Source organism: Vicugna pacos, chromosome 2 (assembly GCF_048564905.1).
Source record: "Vicugna pacos chromosome 2, VicPac4, whole genome shotgun sequence".
NCBI classification, from domain to species: Eukaryota; Metazoa; Chordata; class Mammalia; order Artiodactyla; family Camelidae; genus Vicugna; species Vicugna pacos.
The window spans coordinates 118,765,598-118,783,117 of record NC_132988.1 but is presented as its reverse complement, the minus strand read 5'-3'; the positions used below and the strand labels follow the sequence as shown (position 1 = coordinate 118,783,117).

Genomic DNA, 17,520 nt, shown 5'->3' with positions numbered 1-17,520 from the left:
GATTTCCCAGTAAGAGGGTCCATGTCCGAGCCATGGACATTCTGGCAATGAAAGGTTGGGTAGAGAAGGGGGTGGATCCTTGGGACACCTGGAGGAGTCACTAGGGGTGTAAAGGAAAACCCAGAATGCGGGACCACATGATGTGGAAAGATCACTGACAGTGATGACAGAGGTTTTATGGATGACTGGTACTTGGGTACATGTAGGGCATTTCAGCTGGGAAAGAGCATAGCCTAAGTAGGAAAGGGAAACAGTTCTGCCACGTGCTCCTTTATCATGGGTTAAAGTAGCTCCTAGAAATCTCTGCTCCTGCCTAACGGAGCTCCTTGAGGGAGGGCCAAGTTGCCTCTACTCCACTCCGACCGCACATCTTACCCGCTGTGAAAATGTTTGTTGAACGAATAAAAGATGAACGAGTGAATGGGATTATGTGACTTGGGGGGAGCAGGTGATCTCGCCCTTGGGGCCTCAGTTTCCCTTTCTGTAAAGCAGGCCAACCCGATAAACTTGAGTTCTGGATGCGGGATGAACACGGCTTGTTCAGCGGATTCCAACCGGACGTTACTCGTAGCCTTCCCGGGTCGGACCGGGTTGGGCTGTGGATCCCGTCGCTTTCGGTCAGGCCCTGTGGGGATCCCCACGGCCCCGCCCCGGTGCGGCCCCGCCCCACCTCCCTTTGTTTCTTCAGGCCACGCCCCCTCTGCGCAGCTCACTCCCCATTGGTCAGGGGGCGGGACGGAGCGGTGCGGGCGGGGCGAGTGCGCCTGCGCGGTGTCGGAGCCCAGCCGCAGCCTCTCGCCGGTCACTGCTCCGCGCGGAGCCGGATCCCGAGCCCGAGCCTGAGCTGGAGACGGTCTGAGGCGGCCCCGCCCCGGGGCTCCATTGTTGCCGCGGCCGCGGCTCTGCCGGCTGCTCCGCTCCGCTTCGCTCGGTCAGGGCATCTCCGGCAAGGAGCGATCGCTGCCGAGGCGGCGGCCTGAGGTGAGGCGGCGAGCGGCGGGGCCGGGCCGGGAGGGGATCCCCCAGCAGACAGAGGTTCCGGGGCTGGGTGAGGGTCCCGCAGCCGGGCGGAGGTCCCGGGGTCGGATGGGGTCCCAGGCGACAGGGGTCCCGGGCCAGGCTGTGGTCCTCGGGACGGCAGGTTTCCCAGAGCCGGGCGGCATTCAGGGCCGGACAGGGGTCTCGAGTCCGGCAGGGGTCCCATGACTGGGCCGGGATCCAGGCGGCAGGGGTCCCGGGCCGGACGGGGCCCCCGAGAGGGCAGGGATCCGGGAGCCGGGCGAGGATCCCGGCCGGGCGGAGGTTCCCTGGCTTGGCGGGGGTCCCAGGCGGCAGTGGTCCCGGGCCCAGCCGGGGTCCCCGCCGGGTGTGGCAGGTCCGAGCTAGGTGCCGCGGGGTCGCTGCCCGAGGTGGCGGCCGCCGCCCTGAGCGCCAGTGGGACGAGGGGACACGGACTGGGTACTGGCCGGGCCGTCGCGCGCCCGGGCGCCCGGGCATTGTCTCGGCCTCCGGGTGGCACTTGGGGGGCTGCGCGCCTGCTGCGCCTCTGCGTGGATCCGCGCGTGAATCCCCGCACAGGGGTCCTAGACACCCCGAGGGTGGGGGGCACTGTCTCAGTCCCCGCCCACTCCGTGGAGTGGCTGGTTCACTGTGTGTTACGGAAGGTAGCTCTGCGTGGGCCCTCGCACGTGGGGATCCCGGACATCCCGGAGACCTTCTCTGTTCCCCCGTCTTTCCCCTTTGATGTGACTGTTCGCTGTGTCTAATAGAGGGTGACTGCGTGGACCCTTGATCTTAAGGATCTTGGTCACCCTGGAAGTGGGGGGCTCCTTTTCGCCCCCCACCCCCATGACTGGTTCACTGAGAGTTTGTGTGTCATCGAACGTGGCTCAGCTTGGAGCGCCGTGCCCTGGACACCCTGAGAGTTGGGGGGCTCTGCCCTGTCCCCTCCCCCCGCGGCTTATCGGGGTGTGATCAGCCTCTGATCAGTCCTGGAGGTAGGCTCCCTACATTTCCACCCCCCGTCTGTGTGTGTGTGTTGCGGGTTCCTTGTCCTGAGGGGCGTCCATGTACGGGTCTTGGCGCCCGTCGGGGTGTGGCGGGCTGTGCGTGGGGGCGTAGTTGGCCTGCGTTGGACCGCTGATCCGCTCTTTCATTTATTTTATTTGCCATATGAGCAGAAGAGGCTGCACTTCCCCGGGAACCTGCCCCTCTTCCCGGCCTGGTCCCCGGGGAGCGCGGGGCTGTCACCGCGTCTGGGGACCGAGGGTCGGGCCGTGGCGTTTCCTGCTCCCGGCGCTAGGCTTGGCCGGCAGGAGCCGGCTCTGATTGGAGGGAGCCTGGCCCCTCTGCCCAGCGCTTCTTGATTTCTTCCGTTAGGACTGGGAAGAAAAAAAAGTCTGGAAAGCCAGATTTAACTTTGTAGCTCTCAGCGCCTGGAGAGTGGAAGAAACTTTCCCAAGAATTTGGCGGGCTGGAAAGTGCGTTTGAAGGAGGGGAATCCACACCCACGGAATGAGGCCAAGGCTGTTACAGTTAGAGGTCAGGTTTACGGAAGGGATAGCCAGGGCGAGGTTGAGGATGGGGAAACTTGGATTTCAGCCTGATGGCAAAATCTAATGCTACCCTGTGGGCTCTGTAGCCTACAACTGTTTAAATACAGTGGGGTTATTCACTTATCCTTTCATCAAACTCATAAAACGCATCTCTATTATATTCCAGGGATGCCTCTTTTCCCTGGAGAATGCAAAGTCTAACAAAGTCAGTCTTTCCCTTTTAAGAATGTTTTGGTCCAAGACAGACAACTGAGCTATAGGCACAAGTAGCTCTGGTACCCAGATTGAAATTTTTTGTGGACAAGACTGGGTATGAATAACAAAAATACCAGATGGAAACGTGGTAATGTCTGCAGCTGTTGCTGCTATAAAGTCCACGCTTAGGACGCAGGCCCTTCACTCTGCCTTCTCTGCCCTCACGTCCACTTCCAGTCCTTCCAGCTTCGTTCACTTATCCTTACAGTTTAAGTTTATGTGGCACCTTCACCCTGAAGCCTTCCCTGAAGTCCTTTCGCCCTCCGCTCTGAAAACTGGGGTCTTCAAGGCCAGAGTGGCTGGCTTTAGTGCTGCGTGGTAGATGCCCTGCTAGAGGTGGGCACGGTTTGTTCCCAGAGCTGGAAGAGGTGTATCTAAATGAGGGGTCCTTTTCTCTACCAGGGATTCAGGTCTTTCATGGGATTTACAATCTGCAATTCTTCATCTCCTCTGAGGGTTTTTAGATTAAAATTCGCTATTACTTCCTCGTGTTTGTTGCATGGTGTAGAGTACTTGATTAAAATTTATTTGATCTAATTCTGGCTCTGGAATTAAGTTGCTCTTTGTTCTTGAAAAACCACTGGGCTTCAGTTTTCTCACCTTTGAGGGTTTTAAACTAGGAAAGAAACTTGTCAGCCCTAAACCTTTAATTCTTTCAACCAAATATAGCAGAGTAAAGTTCTCTTATGGCAGTGGTATAAATAATGGAGATCTTTGAAAATGTCGATTCTAAAGTGGAAGTTCTTTTTCTTTTTTTTTCTTTTCAAAAAGTGTAGTTGCATGGGTATATACTTTGCTCAGAGTTAAGGACCACTGTCTAGGATGGAAGCTTAGGCAGCTTTTTGATATTGTCTTCTGTATTCTTCATAATTACTTTACATGCAACATCTGCACCCTATCAAATTGGTTTGATAGTTTCCTTAATGAAGTTGTTGGGTGCAGAACTCTTGTCAGGAGCGTTTTGCTGATCTTTTGAGTATCATATGAAATCAGCCAACTGCGGGCTTTTGTATGCCTCACTCTCTATCAGAGATTTTCACTTGGAGAATCTGAAATAAGTGAATTTGGCAAGTGCCTTGAGTAGATGTACATGGCTTTGTATAATAGTTTAAAGCATAGTTTAAAATTATGACTTGCAGAGACACTGCTTTGGGAAAGCATGTGTCCTCCTTACTTGCTGCAAGTAATAAATCCTTCCTTCTCTGGGGGGAAAAAATAAAATAAATTTAAATTATTACTTGCAAAAAATTGCATCATATGTTAAATGACCTACAAGGAAGCTCCAATTCTAAGGAATTAGTAATTCATCCTTAAAAATATTAAAAGCTCCCTTCCAATCTATCTGTTTGGCAGGATGGGAATTTGGTGTGCTTGGTGTTTTTTTTTTTAAACATGTCTGTAGAGAGGATACACAGTTTTCTCTGCTATTCTTTGGATGATTACAGAGATTAAAAATAGATGAAAGCTGTTTGGTCAAGTAGTGATGCCACCGAATTACAATTTTCACATTAAATTGGGTTTTTGTCTTTATTTTGATTTGCAGTCTTTAATTAATTTTAAAAAATGCTTTGTTGCATACTCCATGTATTTTTTGTTTGTTTGTTTGTTTTTGTTAGGGATCTTATTTAAGGGGAGGAGTCTTCAAAAACTCAAATGGATTTTTTTTCGCGGTTTTCTTAGATTGTCTTAATGTTTTCACTGAAAACTAGTTAACGCTTGTTCTGCAAGCTGGAGAGCTCCTGGGGATGGGGAGGGGATGGCGAGGGCGGGGTATGAGTTCTACATTTGCGTGTTGTCCCTCTTGTTCTTACTAAAGGGTGAGGGGGAAGCAGCTCTTCCCTGGGGGCCTGAGCAGGGAGCTGAATTCACCCTGCCTCAAAGAATTCATGGTGTGTCCCCTTCTTTTTAAATTATGAAAGTCTATGAATCATTTTGTTTAAGCATTATTTGCCTGGAACTGGAAGTTCAGAGATAAATTTTTCTTAGACTATAAATCTAAGTCTTTGGTGTTAACCCCCTCCCCAAACTGTCCCACATCACCTACCAAAAGGTTTTTTCTTCCTTCTTTTCCATTTTAAAGATCTTATCACATACGTGTCTATTATTGCAGGCTACATCAAAACCGTGTTGGGTGTTGACAGGATGTAATATGAATAATATATTAAAGATAACTTACTCCGGTTTTTTGCACAGGAAACTTGGATTAGAAACTTGGCCCTGGTGAGGCTTTTGTCAAGTCCAAGTACTGTGCTGAACTTCAGTTTCCTCATTTGTAAAATGGAGTTAATTGTTGGTAGTGCCTACGCTGCCTGGGTCAAGAGATTGTTTTGAGGATAAAATGAAATCATGAATGTAACGGAATTTTGTAAGTTGTAAAATATGTTGCCAAGGATTTAAAAAAATGCTTCATTGAGAATGGAATGAATCTGGGTTTTTAAAAATTCTGTCTATCTGTTGTATATACAGATAATCCTTCAAGTGTGTTAGGCAGCTTCATTTAAGATTGTTTTCTATCTTTAACTGGCCAGTGTTTGATATTTTAGCATTTTGGGGAACATCAAATTCAAGTTTCAGTTCCCTTAATCTTTTGTAAATAAATAGGACTATTGAATGTGCTTAATGTATCTTTGACAGTCTCTTTAATATGTAGATTCCTGTGACCCTTCCTTTAGTGAAACACAGTCTCTGGACATTTCAGTCCCTAAGTGACTGCTCTGGAGGCGGGGGAAGGCGGTAGCGGTGGGAGGTCAGGATCTGCAAAGCTCCGGTCTGCTCACAGGTGAGGTGCCAGCCCGCGGCCGCGGAGTAAGCAGCAGGTGTCATTGGGGCCTTCTCTCCCCGAGCCACCTGGGAAACTGCAGTGTCTCCCAACCGCCAGGCAGGTCGGCTTTTCTCTTTCTCTCCTTCTTGCCTTTTCTTCCTCTCCACCAACTACTGAGTGAGCACCTCTGCTCTCCCAGGCATTGGTGGGGGAGGAATGAATACAAAGGCTAACAAAATGCAGGCACTGGTCCACAAAGAGTTTATACTTTGTACCCAGATAGTAAGTCACACTGTCATACAGTGTGGCAGACACTCACATAGCTTACCTGGGATGTGTCTGTCTCCTTGGAGAAGAGCCGGGGGTTCACAGCGCAGGAGAGGCAGGCGCACGAGGTGCTGCCGTTGGTACGTAGGAGAGTTTGGGAGCCAGGTTGGTGCACATGAGCCAGCATTTATTCTCCTACATGGTACTTAGAGTTTATCAGGCCAGACAGGTATTGAAAGGTTTATGAGTTAGAGGAAAGGGCAGTGAATTACCTGAGGCCTAGAGTTTGTAGATATTCTGAGTAATTTATAATTTCCCCAGATCTCCCCAGATCGATCAGAACAAGTCTGTAATCTGTCGTGTTGGATGGAGTTTGGCCGTCTCTGTCTTTTGATTTAAGGATGTCAGCCGACTTGTGGAATGTGCGGCAAAGCGACGGACACCGCGGTATTTTCGCAGGTGTCTCTGTAGAAGTTTCCTACGGCTGCAGTAACAAATTGCCACAAACTGAGTGGCTTAAACCAGCGCACATTTATTATCTTACAGTTCTGTAGGTTAGAAGTCTGACTCAGGGCTCATTGGGCAGAAAACAAGGCGTCTGCTCCTTACTGGAGAACCTGGGGGAGAACTGCTCTCAAGTTCGTGTAGATGGTCCACCGAATGCAGTCGCTGGTAGTTGTCGGGCTGAGGCCCCTGTTTCCTTGCTGGCTGTCAGCTTTGGACCCGGCTCTGGGAGGCGTCTTTCTGGTCCCAGAATCAGCAAGGACCGTCAAGTCCCGCTCCAGCTCTCTGGCTGTCTCTTCTGCCCTATCTCTCTTCTACCTGGAGGAAGTTCTCTGCTTGTAAGCGCTCATGCGGTTAGGTTGGGCCCATCTAGCTACCCAGGATAACCCTCTGGTCCAAGCCCCCTGTCTGCGGCCTGTAGCAGTTCCTTTTGTTGGGTAATGTGACGCAGTCCCAGCACACGGACAGGGTCAGCACACGGACGTCTTTGGGAGCCGTTACTCCGCCTCCCTCAGTTACCCAGTCCATTTGTAACAACACCCGCTGACGTTGTTATTGCTACCCTCAGCTCACAAATAAATAAAAGGCACCAAAATTTTAAGCAAATTGGCGGGGCCATTAAGATCCCTGTTAAATGACAAGACGGGTCTTCTGACTGGCTGTTGAGCTGATGGTGAGGTTCATAGGCAGCGGGGACAGGTCAGGCAGAAGCAGCGTGAATTTTGTGTTTTGGAGTATTTAAATGGGCCACTCTGATTATAAAAGTTTTGACAAGAAGTCATTAGAGTAATTCCCCTATTAGAAAAAACGCCCACGTGAGGGATTTGGGACGTGAAGGGCTCTCTGCTCACGGGGTGAAGAGTGCGTAAGGCCATGTCCGGTTCTTGAATGGAAACAGCTGAGTCAACCCAACGGGGATTCACATTCCAGAGTTTTAGAGAATCTGTTTCAAGGCTGAAGCAAAGCCCAGTAAACAAGATTAGTACCTTTGCTGACAGAAATGAGATGTACCTTGCGGTCAAGAAAAAACAGGTGATGGTCACCCAGCACTTAAGACCAGGCATGACCTCATTCGGTCATATAGGTGTTTTTACTAGTCTTTCAACCAGGGTTTTGTGTCCTTCTGCAAGAAAGCAGAACCTGTAACCCTAAGACTTGTTAACCTGGCCTTCAGGAATTTACCAACTGCCTGACATCCTGTGCAAAAATGTTGAGTGTCTGTGCCAGTGTGTGTGTTTATAAGGGAGAGGATTTATAGCTTTCCCTTCTTTTTCAAAGGGATTGGTTTCCAAAAAAACTTTGGAACACACTGCTTAAGATGATATCCTTGCTGGTCAAGTATCAGATTTTGTTTAAAAATGAAATAGCCCATTTTTAACAAAGTTATACAGGCACATAGTTTTAAGAGTCCAAAGTTCTACAGGGCTTAGAACAGAAAAACAGTGGTCACCGCCCCCACCCTTCTCCACCCTGATTCCTGCTCCCTAGAGGTCTCCCCTTTCAACACTTTAGCTCTTTCTTCCGTATTTTGTGTGCGGCATCCTACTAGGAAAGAAGGCGATCTTAGGTCACTTAGCCCTCCCGCCCACCGCCCACTTCTTTCTCCCCATCGTCTCAGTGTAATTATGTTAAGGCTTTGATTAAATATTCAGCAGGATGTATTATGATTATGGAAATATTACGCACAGCTGAAGTGTGTAGTCTGTGGTGACCACATTTCCCTCCTTGTGTAGGTTTTCTTTCTTCTTCCTGGAGTTGCTCGTTGTCCTGCTTTGTTTTGCTTTGTTTTCTGTATCTGTCATTTGTTCGTCTTCCTGGCCCCCGCAGTGTAAGTCTCCTCTCCCCACACTGACACACAACGGGGAATCATCCATTTGTCCTTTTCTTAGGATGATTCTGCCTGAACCTCTCAGCGGCCTGCTTTTCTATAAATTGGTTGCTTCCTAGACCTGCTGCGCGAGGTATCCTGTCACCCTGAGAATGCCTTTCACCTCTTGGTAAGATGCCTCCTTTTTAAGATTTTCTCTTGCTTTGGTCAAGCATGTTCACCAGTAGCTTTCTAAGAAATTTTTTTTAAGATCTTGTACAATGTTGGAATATTTTACTCTCACATTTAATTGATCATTTGAGTGTATAATTCAGGATTAGAATCACCTTCCTGTAGAATTTTGAAGGTGTTGCTCAGTGGACTTCCAACTGCCAACGTGACAGTTGATGTGTCCAAAGCCATTCCTTTGCATGTGACCTGTGTTTTCCTCTGTGTAGTTTTTTTAGGCTTTTCTTGTCATTCCTGGTATTTGGAGAGTTAATGGCGGCAGTGCCATGATGTGTGTCTTGTTTTATTCATTGTGTGGGTACCTGGTGGCCTCTTCCACCTGTAGACTCCTGTCTTCTGTTCTGATCATGAGTTACCTTAAATGTTTTCTTCTATTTTCCCATTTCTTTGTCTTTTTGTTTTCTGTTTTGCAAGATTTCTCCAACTTCTTCTCCACAATCTTCTTTGAATTTTATGTTGTTGTAATTATTTTAATCTCAAGAACTCCTTTATAGTCCCTGAAAATATTTTTTTATGGTACCATCTTTCCTTGTTTCAAGAGGTTTTATTACACTCTGCATCCTGGAGGAAAGGTTTATTTTTTCATGGCTTTTCAGCTTGGTTATCTCATAAAGCCAGAAGTATTTGGAAATAGTTTCATGACACTACTGTAGTCTGAAAGAACAGCTTCCGTTCAACCCATTATGGAAAAAATATGAAAAAAAAATAATTAACTTTCAGTCCCTGGAGGTATTAGAACATAGCTTTTATATGTCCTCAGACACCTCTGTTTAAAACATTTCTTTTCCATCCATGCCCACGTTGTAGCTAAATTTGTCCTCTAGTTTGTATACTTAGGATTGCCCATTCAGTGTTCAGTGACGACCGGCCGTCAGTGAGTTCAGAGATTGGAAATCTTGGTTTCCTTGTATCTGACCCAGGGTACAGCTGGCTGACCGAGCCCATGGCCTGTGGTCTGCAGTGTCTCCGGGGCAGTAACATGGAGAAGGCTCCATTCTGGGGCTGACTTTTAATTGTCAATTTATTAAGAAAAGGGAAAAAGAAGTAGTGAGAATGATGGAGTCTTGCTCTGGATACTAGATAGTGCTGTGACAAACTAGGGGTATTTTTAGCCATGGTAGGTGGAGCTAGGTTTGGGGGCTGTCATCTAGTCTGAAACTTTCTGTCAGAAGGAGTTTATAGAAACAGCGTCTTGGGAGGAGGACACTGGGACTCCTAGGGGGCAGGCGATGCGGGGATTTGTGACGTATCCAAAGAGAAAGAATAATACATCTGAACACTGTTGTGGAGCCGTATGTTTTGAATGACTTTTGAAACCTGTGGATGAAAAATATGCTGCCAGTAAATAAAAGATGCTGCACCATCAAGTCATCAGCCGCTACCCGCCACCCCCGACAGTAAGCTCAGGGCACTCAGGACGCGGACAGGCAGGCCACCCGCCTCTGCCGCCCCCACAGCGGTGCCGCCTGAGGGAATCGGGATGGGAGAGAACAGGACACCGGCCCTGGACAGCTAAGGCGCACATCAAAGGAACGATTCCAATGAGCCCAGACTTTTGCACCTTCCCATACACAGAAGAGTGCTAAATTCCTTAACCTGAGATATCTGGTTTTCTTTAATTAACAATAAACGTTGTTGCAAAAACTGCCTTACCTCTTTAGAGTCCCTCAGAACTGTCTGAGAGACTGCCTCCTCCCAGCCTTGATGTCCTCAGAAAGTGCCAAATAAAACGTAACTCTTAACTTCTAGGCTGTGCATTTTTTCAGTAGACAAACCTGTGAAGGAATTTCTAAAACATTTCCAGCATGGGATTCTGAGTTGCATTAACTGTGACGGTCAGAATGGCCTCTTGATGACATGTGGCACGATGTTTTCTTTTGAAATCCCCTCTTCCCAGTAATACAGATTTGTGTATTGGGAGGTCCTAAGTTACATGAGATTTTTCTCCAGGTGGTTTAATTCTTTGAGTTTTCCTGTGCTTGAACTGTGATCATCTGTCTTAGTTTGTTCAGGTTGCCGTAACAGCACCATAGACTGGGGCTCTTATAAACAGCAGACATTTATTTCTTACAAGTCTGGAGCCTAGAAGTCCAAGATCAAGGCGCTGGCTGATGTGGTGTCTGACGTGGACCCCCTTCTGGGGCCACAGACAGCATCTTCTTGCTGTAGTGGATTAATTAGTTCCCTTAAAAAAGACCCTCATGACCTTATCACCTCCCACTAATAGTCACATTAGGAGTGGGTTTCAACATACGAATTTTGAGGGGACAGACATTGTCTGTAGGACCCTCTAGGAAGCTCAGGCGTGCTGTGTCTTCGTGATAAAGGAGACTAAATGGGTCAAAAAGAAGACAATATTAATGTAAAACTGAAATCTTTAGTGCATCACCGCCACCATCACCACGGGCACTGTCTGCCAGGTGCTCCCTGTGTCCCAGGCACCGTGCAAAATCACTTCACATCGTATGTCTTTCTCTCAGCAACTCCGCGGGGTAGGTAATGCCCTCATTTTGCAGTTGGCACAATGAGACGGAGACGTGTGGAGACTTGAGCCAACAATACTGTACATTTAAAAGTTGCTAAGAAAGTAGACCTTGAAAGTTCTCACCATAAGAAAAAAAATCGTTAACTGTGTGTGGTGATGCCCGTTAATTTGTTAATTTGACTTGCTGTGGCGATCATGTCACAATGCACACTTACATCAAATCATTATGTTGTAAGCCTGAAGCTAATAGCACAATGTTATTTGTCAATTACACCGCAATAAACACAATGAGATGAAGAGACAGGGAGGAACTTGCTGAAGCTCCCATAGTAGGTGGAATTCCAGTGCCAACTCCACAGTCGTGCTTTTGACTAGCGTGCGGCAAGGCCCCTTGATTGGGACTGTCTGGTGTTCGACACCAAGGTGGCTGGTGTGCCCAAGAACTGTCATAATGGAGCGTCTCAGGCAGGGCACAGCTGTGGACAGGGCTGGCCACCCCCGACTGCAGCCTGCAGGGCGCTCCTGGCCGTCCTCATCCCGTAGTTCGCGAGGGCCTGCTTGTGTGCCGAGCCCCAGCCAGACGACCCTGCAGCCATGTGCAGTGACAGGTGGATGTGTGTGGAACTGACGTTGAGGCTGTGATAGATGCTGTCAGAGAGGCAGGAACACAGTGCTGGGATTTCAGAGGGAGGCAGTGGGAGGCACCACCTAGGAGGTGGTTCTGGGGGGACCGCACAGGGGCAGTGGGGTTTCCATGGCGGAATGAGGAACCAAGGGTCCTCCTGCTCTCTAGAGATGCCAGCCGCCCAGGCTCACTCAGATGGCTCTCCCTGAATTCTGTTCCTTAGTGCAGCGCAAAGTAAGTTATCACAGAGAAAGTAGTCACCTCTGTGCCGTGGATTTCTATGAGGCTGGGGTTTAGTTTTCAATGTTCAGCAGGTGGGAGCAGCCTGGCCCACCAGAGAGAAGCCTGTGTCTCCCCGCTGGCTGGGCACCCGGCAGGCCTGGCACAGGGGAGTGTCAGCATGCCGGTGCTCTGGAGACTCCTGGGAATGAGAGACATTTCACCTGGAGGGACACGGCACACGGCGTCTAGCTTGTGCCGTGAGTGAGATAACCTCCCAGAACAGAGGGGTTTTTCCTGATTCCCACCTGCTTCCTTCCCAAGACTGGCCCATCCTTTGTACCGCAGTGGGAGGCATGGCCTCTGAAGTACTGGGGACCGAGAGCTGTTCTTTTGAGCCTCAGGGGGGCAGCTAGGTGTGCTGGCAGCAACACCCACCCCACGGGACTTGGGCTGGCGTTCTGGCTCTGCCACTCAGTTACTAACAGTGTGAATCGTGGGCTTGTCATTTACCTTCTGCGAGCGTGCCACCAGGGAAAAGGCCAAGACAGCTGGGCTTAGTCCTCTGAGGGAAAATGACTGGAGCAGCCTCATGACCTTGGCCACTTGGGTAGAAAAGGAAGAAGGGAGAGCTTTACCCACATGGGTGACCGTGACTGCAGGAATGAAACACCAAACGACCAGGGTACTGGTCCCTGTCCTTGGGTAGGTGGTACATGGAACGTTCTCCCCCTGGAGGCCAATAAAGGCAACTTCGGGCCCAGCGGGGCGGGGCAGGTATTTGTCCCGCTTGCCAGCCCAATGTCTCAGAGCCAGTTTTTTTTTTTTTTAAACAAAACTTTAATTTGACACATAGGTTCCTTTTTCTGCTTATAACAAGGACCTACTGTATAGCACAGGGAACTACACTGTTTCTTGTATTAACATATAATGGAAAAGAATCTAAAAAAAAATAGGTATGTAGATGTATGACTGAATCACTTTGCTGTACACCTGAAACTAACATTGTAAATCAACTATACGTCAAAAAAAAATTAAAAAAGAATGAGTTAAGAAAGCACATCCAAGTCTGCTAAAAACAGAAGTCTCAGCTAGTGTAGAAAATTCACTTCCTTATTATGGATCGTATGATGTGAGTTAGAAGCACGCCACACCTAAGAAAAAATGGAAACGAACCTTGTCCATGGGCAGCACTCTGGGTACCACTGCGTCTGTTCTCGAGGGAGTGCAAGGCACTGGGTGTGGGGATCCCCAGCCGTCTCCTGCAGTGCCTCGTGTTTCTCCCTGGGGGATGAGGTGTGCCCGGAGGAGGGTGCTCACACCTGCTGAACACCCAGTGCTTGTCAGCTACCTTATGTATAGTGTCCCATTTTATGCAATCTTAGAAGTAAATGTTTTTATTCAAGATGAAGATAGAGGCTTAGAGATGTTAAGAACGTTGCTCAAGGTCACGTAATTTTAAGTGGAAAAATGAAATGCTTGATGAACTCAGGTCTTTGACCTCAAAACCCTCAATGTTCCCTTAACGCTTGGTTCCTTCCCTGCACGGTGGGGGAGTGGCTAAGCGCTCAAGTCAGGTTTTGTGGAAAGAGGGCCTGGGGGATATGAGGTCTCTCCAGACTTGGAATCTGCCACATTGGGCTTCTAAATTATGGACTTGCCATCTGGAGGGAAGCCCCTGGCTTGAGACTTTTCTTTGTGGAACTAGACGAAGACCAGCCACATGAAAAAGGCAAAACTATTCAGAGCTGGCTTGTAGCAAGGGAGTTGGCCACCGTCACTGCGCTTGGCAGAGACACAGAGGCAGGCGGAGGAGCAGAGAGCTTCCCAGGGGAGAAGAGGGGGCTCAGGGTGCCTGATGGGGGCTGGGGGCCTCAGGGGACCTGGCTACCAGAAAAGCGGGCAACCCAGGTGACTGGTCAGGGGCAGGTTGGGCCTTCTGGGGTCTGAGTTGGAAGCAGGACGATTAGGGATGTCGTCCGTTACTGATCGGGTCCTGGCCGATTGTCACAGGGGTTGCTGTCCGGCTCCTGGGGTGCTGCTGGAGATAGGAGCCTGACCTCGTGCGAGCCTGGCTCACAGCAGGCCGGCCCCCTGGGCGCGGCTGCGGGCTGCGGGTCAGCGCTCTGCCTTCATATGGTCTGGCCGTTGTCCGTTTGTATATTATCATCATCCTTCTTTAGTTGGTAAAAATATTAAATACCAAATTAGATATGTTAGGAACTTTTTAGATGTCATGCCTCCTGGAAGAGGTTTTTCATACTGAAATATCAGAGTGACTGTGGGCTGTTGGGCTTGATCCTGTGCTCAAGACGAGGAAACTGAAGCTCAGCGAGATTAGGTGGGACTCATAGGAGAAGGTTAGCCTGTGAGCTGGCCTTAGGCTTCTAATGTCAATTTGTTTTCTTTGGAGGCGAGCCAGTATAAAACCATATATATAATGTATATAGTGTTGAAATAGAATAATAATTATATATCATGTGCATAATATATTGTATCTAAATAAAACATATATTCTATTTAGTCCCTTTCCTGGATTGTAAGCCTTTTTTGGTGAGGGGGAGAGAATTTTCAGATTTAGAGAATTTTTTACTGAGAGTCTAGGACAGTCCTGAAAAGGCAGTGAAGATAATGTAGATTTTTCTGCTCTTTACTCTCAAAACATTTAAATTGTCTTTTGATGTTCCAGCCCTTTTGATGTAGAGATATATTCTAAGGGAGCAGTTCAGGCCATTTGTCTTTAAGGGTTACAATTTTCTTGGGACAAGAAAGGGAACTTTGTTAGTAACTTTTTAGTTTGTGGAGGTCTTTTGTGTTCAGTTAATTGTCTTAGAAGATTTTTTTGGGGTACAAGTACAGTTTAGCAATGATGTTTTCTCTCTTGTTAATTAAATTATCTTTCCTTCATCTGTTATAGTGGCAGCATCAAATCTGCTTCTCAAGTCACTGGGTTTTGCTGTCATCCAGAGAAGGGTGACCCTCACATATGGACTATTGAATACCAAATTATAAATTTAGTCCAAACAAATTGTACATGGTTATTTTGATATTGTCAAATTTCCCATATATATAAGCTGAATAATATAACTCACATTTTATCAATATTTATCATATTGTGTGTAGAGAAATGCACACTTATTTATTTATGATGTAGGAATCAAATAACACTGTGTGAAATAGCCTTTCCAACAAATTCCAGATAGCCCTCTTTATTCTTAAGGTGTGGAAATTCTACATTCATCTTCCAGGGGTTTGGGATTAACGTATATACACTACTGTGTATAAAATAGAGAAACAACAAGAACCTGCTGTGTAGCACAGGGAACTATGTTCTGTATCGTGTAACAGCCTATAAGAATATGAAAAGGAATATATGTATAAGTGTATGTATGGTTGAATCACTTTGCTGTACACCTAACACTAGCACAGCTATGCTTCAATTTAAAAAAATATTCTTGCTAAATTAATTTACATTCACTCATTTCAGGAGATATTTATCGACTGCATCCTGTGTGTTGGGTGCTGTCCCAGAAGCTTTTCCTGAAGGCGTGTTTGAGACGGGGTAAGGGGGAGACAGTTCACAGGCTTGGGGCTCCACTAGCGCAGGGAGGGAGGGCCCTGCTGGGGAGCAGAGGGCTCAGACGGGGTCTCTGGACAGTCATGGCGACATCCGTGTTTGCCGCAGTCTGGCCCTAGCTCCTGTACTGGTACATACAGTGTTCAGAGGTATTTGATTTTAGTTTTGATTCTGGCTTGCCTGAGACTGAGAGACCATTATTTTAAAGTGTCTGAGTCATGGCCTCGAAGGTTCGTGCCTCTCCAGCTGGCGTGCTCTCACCCCCGACTCCTAGGGGAGGGGAGTCACCCAGGGACTAGAGTGATTTGCCTGCAGTAAGTGGATTTGATGCTGGTTGTGCCGGATCAGACTTCCCTGCTCTTTCCCACTTGGAAGAAAATTTGTCACTTGTCTCTGGGTTTGGCTGGGGGGCTGCAGGCGTTAGAGCAAGGCCTGGCAGTTTGCTGGTTGATACCTGTGATGTGTAAGTGCCACCAGAAAGCTTTAGGAAATGTGGAAGGAAATGGCACAGAGTCAGGGGACTGGTGCTCTGGGTCATCCGTCACTGGGTTATGATGTTCCTGTGACGGGATGGCGACAGACTCATACACAGTGGTCTGCGGTGGCAGTGGCGCTGGCTTTCTGCTGTAGGCTCTCTCCGCTATTTTGGCAGGTTTTATTTGGGTGTCTCCTGTACAAAAGGCATGGCATCAGCTTTTGCCACCAAGTATTTATAGCAGTCGGTACCTCCTCTGTGGGTCACTTTTTGTGCTGTGGTTTCTTTAAGGAAATTGTAGCTCTCCTATCTAAAGCACACCGCCCGTTTCAAGGTGTCGGGATTTCTGAACACCTTGGGAGACCGGGTTTTGAATAGAGGAAGTCGGCTGTGAGGAAGTACCCCTCCCCGTGTGGCAGTCTCTGACGACTGTCCAGGTGAACAGGATCTTTGGTGGGTGTCCTGGCATTCGTGAGGCTTTAGAACCCCGGCCTTCCTCTGCCCCTTCTCATGATTCTCCTCCTCTCTTGTTTTTTTTTTTTTCTTCTTTTTTCTTTTTTGGAGGGGGAGGTAATTAAGTCTATTTATTTATTTATTTGGCTAATGGAGGTACTTGGTATTGAACCCAGGACCTTGTGCATGCTAAGCACACAGTCTACCACTGAGCTATACACTCCCCCACTTTTTCTTTTTTTTAAACATTTCTTATTGAAAACTGAGCAAATATTTTGGTTTCCTTCATTTGCTGTTCATTGCTAATTGTGAGCAGATTGAGCCTGGGAAAGTGAGAAAGTTTTCACTTGCCTTCAGTGATGTTAACAGCTACTCTTAGTGAGGGGCCAGGCATCGAGAAGTGGCTTTCAAACCTCGCAGTGAACCAACTGACATAGATGGTGCTTATCCCCAATTAATGAGGAGGGTGTTTAGCTCAAAGTGCTTGAGGAACCCTCCCAAAGTCACACAGCTGGGAAGTGGCAAAGTAGAACCCAGCCCAGATGGTCTGAGTCAGACAGATGGTCTGATTCCAAAATGGGCTTGTACCTCCGGGAGGCCAAGACTCACACTTGGGCTGGGATGGCCGTGACGTAGCCGGCCTTTTTGCATCTTTGTTATGGACCTTAGACGTTTACTTGAACTAAACTTTCCTGCCTTCCATACGTGTGAAGTATTTGCAAGTTCAGATTTCAGCCTTGCGTTTTACGGCAGAGGGAAATAACACTGCAGACTGGCTTTGGATACAGATGGTTATTATCCAGTCCCAGGGCTTTATAGTGATGCCCTTTCCCCCCACAATTAATGGGAAATAAAACCCTAATTAATAGACACATGCTAATTGTTTTCATTATTACACAATTTTAGCTGTTGTTCAGGCTTTGCTTGTGCTACTTCTGTCAACAGTATCTGATATCATAGGTAGAAATCAGAATATGGAAGAATACTTAGAGTCATACTTTTCAAACTTTCAAATTGGACATTTTACATTGTTCATTATGTAACTGGAATTAAAGCCTTACAAAGAAAGACTTGCCTCTAACATAGATGAGGCACTAGCATATTTTTAATTTCGTTAAAAAATTAAAGGCAAAAAAAATGAACTTTGACCTAAACCTCACACCTTATACAAAAATTAACTCAAAATGGAGCACAGACTTAAATGTAAAATGTAAAACTATAATACTCTGGGGAAAAAACATAGAAAATCTTTGAAGTTTAGGGCTAGGCAAATAATTCTTACTTGGAC

The 17,520-nt window shown here is 47.6% G+C and overlaps 1 protein-coding gene across 3 annotated transcripts in view; it reads left to right on the top strand.

Moving 5' to 3' along the window:
• The first annotated feature begins 776 nt into the window (after positions 1-776).
• AFAP1 (actin filament associated protein 1) overlaps positions 777-17,520 on the top strand; it is a 131,187-nt gene continuing 114,443 nt past the window's right edge. Inside the window, exons 1-2 of one of the 3 annotated variants that reach the window (XM_072946670.1) lie at positions 777-981; positions 8,232-8,339. The gene's annotated coding sequence lies outside the window, so the exon portion shown is untranslated. The remainder of the gene's footprint in view (positions 982-8,231; positions 8,340-17,520) is intronic. The other 2 variants (XM_072946665.1, XM_072946716.1) reach the window with 2 other exon arrangements.